This window comes from Myotis brandtii, unplaced genomic scaffold, assembly GCF_000412655.1.
Source record: "Myotis brandtii unplaced genomic scaffold, ASM41265v1 scaffold311, whole genome shotgun sequence".
Classification (NCBI taxonomy): Eukaryota; Metazoa; Chordata; class Mammalia; order Chiroptera; family Vespertilionidae; genus Myotis; species Myotis brandtii.
The window spans coordinates 4552424-4555731 of NW_005361913.1; positions in this window are offsets into that span (position 1 = coordinate 4552424).

Consider the following 3308-nt stretch of genomic DNA (forward strand, 5'->3'; position numbering starts at 1 on the left):
CTGCTCTTGCCAATCACTACTCCCCTTTCCCTTGCTCTGACAGTGGCCCAAGGCAGATAGTTGTCCCAGCATTGGCCTGTGTAGTTGATTGAATGGTGCCCCCCCCCACTTCCAAATACATTTAAGTCTTAATCTCCAGAACCTATGATTATGACCTTATTTGGAAAAAGCGTCTTTGCAGATATAACTAAGTTAAGAATCTCTAGATAAAAATCATTTCAGATTATCTATATCCAATGAAAAGGTAAAATATACTGGACGGAAAAGAAAGGTGTTTCGAAGGTGGGCATTTCCTTGCCTTTTTTTGAAACAGATCTTTATGGTAAAATAAATTAAAGATCCAGAAAACCAAACAAAACAAATGTTTGGATGAATGAATTATTATAAAGTGAACACTCTTGTAACCACCCTGGTCAAGAAATGGAACTTGATCTGCACCCATTTCATATGACCCATACTCATTACACCCCTTCTGAAGTTGCATCACCCAAATATACATCTCCAAGCTTGCCCATTTAAAACATGTTGATACTTCTTTAATTCTCTTAACCTATGGTTTCTCATCCATCCTTTTTACTTACCTTAGAACTTATCTTGAAGAATGTAGTGAGTTGAATGGCATCCCTCCCAAAAGGTATGTCCACTGGAAACTGAATTTGACCTTATTTAGAAAAGGGGTCTTTGCAGAATAATTAATGTAAGAATCTCAAAATGAGATTATTCTGGACTAGAGCGGGCCCTAAGTTCGATGTCATTTTTTTTTATAAGAGAAGAGCAGAGGAGAAACACGGAGGAGATCATGTGAAACATTTTTTAAAAATTTATTTCAGAGAGAGAGGGAGAGAGAGAAACATCAATTTGTTTTTCCACTTACTTATGCGTTTATTGATTGATTCTTGTACATGCCCTGACCTGGGATCGATCAATTGAACCCACAACCTTAGAGTATTGGGACAATGCTCTAACCAACTGAGGGACCCGGCTAGGGCCCCTGCTAACATCTTGATTTTGGACTTTCGGCCTCCAGAACTGTGAGAATAAATTTCTGTTGTTTTAAGCCACCAAGTTTGCAGTCATTTGTTATAGTAGCTCCAGGGAACTCAATTAAAGGAATTTGGCAGATTGCACACTCATGGTACAGTTGATCATTTTCTTCTGTCCTCTATTTCCTGAAGATTTGCAGCTGGATCCACAGTCTGGATCAGACTCTGGTTTTATTCCTCTGGTAAATCTGAGGCACATAAAGTTTGCTTGTCACTTTTCTGTGATCTTAGCAGTCATTCATATTCCTTACTTTCTTATAATAGTTTTATGTGATATTTGTCCTCAATACTCTTCTGTTGCTCATTTGCATGTGAAATTAGAATTCCTGGACTCTTGGAGTAGGAGGGTTCAGATGAACTTGTCTACCTTAACAGAGGCCCATGTTCTAATGAATATGGAAGCTCTTGAACATGGAAGCTCACTCTCTGATATTTCCTTATTGTGCCCTCTGCACTCCCTACTTCAGTCTAGTCTAGACCTTTCCTTTCCTTCATCTCTCTTGTCCCTGTCCTGATCAATTTGGGTTCTTTTGCCAACCATTCCTTGATGGTGCCTTCCTGTCTTAAAAGGGAGCTCTGAGGGTCAGTTTTGAGAGGGGCATGTGGAGACTGCTGCAGTCCCTTCAGACTTCCTTCCTCATCCCTTGCTCTTGCCTGCTCTAGAAGGCCAAACGCCTCTCAGTTTCAGCTGCCCTTCCCACATCAGTCCACTCACACTACAGTGAAGATCTGCTGGCTCTTTTTTTTTTTTTAATATATTTTATTGATTTTTTTCAGAGAGGAAGGGAGAGGTATAGAGAGTTAGAAACATCGATGAGAGAGAAACATCGATCAGCTGCCTCCTGCACACCCCCTACTGGGGATGTGCCCGCAACCAAGGTATATGCCCTTGACCAGAATCGAACCTGGGACCCTTCAGTCCACAGGCTGATGCTCTATCCACTGAGCCAAACCGGTTAGGGCTCTGCTGGCTCTTTTATATAGATATATAATTTAATAATTTTATTCTTCTTTTGTTTTTACTAATTCTTTATTATTGAAAGTACTAGTGACCCGGTGCATGAAATTTGTGCACATAAAAAGGTAATTAATTAGAGAAAATATTTTAATATTGCTATTTGCCCTTTCTCTATAATAGAAGTGTCAGAGATGAAAGAAAATTAGTAAAATGTATATGAAAATCTTCCTCCTGTCAGAGTCTAGGGCGTGCCAAGGGAACCAGAGTCAAGTCCCCGCCCACCCATGTGTGCCTCAAAATCGCGCAAGACCAGACCCAGCCAGCCCCGCCCCCATTGGGCTAGATCCAGACCCGGCTGGCTCCGCCCACGTCAAGCCCCACTGGGTGGGGGGCATGGCCTCAAGTCACCTGGCCCAGTGCTGGGGAGGGGGACATGGCCTGAGGTCCCCTATCAAGCCCTGCCAGGTGAGGGGCGCGGCCTGAGGTCCCCCATCAAGCCCTGCCTGGCGGGGGGCACAGACTCAGGTCCCCCAGTCTGTCACCGGGCAGAGTGCACAGCCTGAGGCCCCCCAGCCCAGGCTTGAGGTCCCCGTCAAGCCCCGCCAGGTGGGAAGCATGGCCTCAGGTCCTCCAGCCCAGCACCAGGGCAAGGGGTGTGGCCTGAGGTCCCCTGTCAAGTCTCACTGGGCAGGTGGGTGTGGCCTCAGGTCCCACGGCCCAGCACAGGGGCAGGGGCACATCCTGAGGTCCCCCGGCCTGGTGCTGGGGCATGGGCCATGGCCTGAGGTCCCCTGTCAAGCCCCACTGGGTGAGGGTGCAACCTCAGGTCTCCTGCCCTAGCCCAGCGCCACACAGCCTCAGGTCCCTGCTGATTGCTCGTTAAGGCTCGTTACGGGAACTCAGCCTCTGCTGTGGGTGCAGCCATCTTGACTGTTACGGCATGATGGTCAATTTGCATATTCCCTCTTTATTAGATAAGATTACATATTCCTCCTTTTTCCCCATTGACCCTCTCCAGCCCGCCGCCCCTGCTTCCCCCGCCCTGCTCCAGCCCCAGGCCCTCATTGCCCCATTGTCTATGTCCATGGGTCATGCTTATACACATACAAGGCCCTTGGTTGATTACCTCCCACCCATCTACCCTCCTCCACCTTCCCTCTGAGATTCCTCACTCTGTTCCATGTTTCCATGTCTCTGGATCCACTCCATTCATCAGATTATTTTGTTACTTAGATTCCACATATGAGTGAGATCATGTGATACTTGTCTTTCTCTGACTGACTTATTTCACTTAGCATGATACTCTC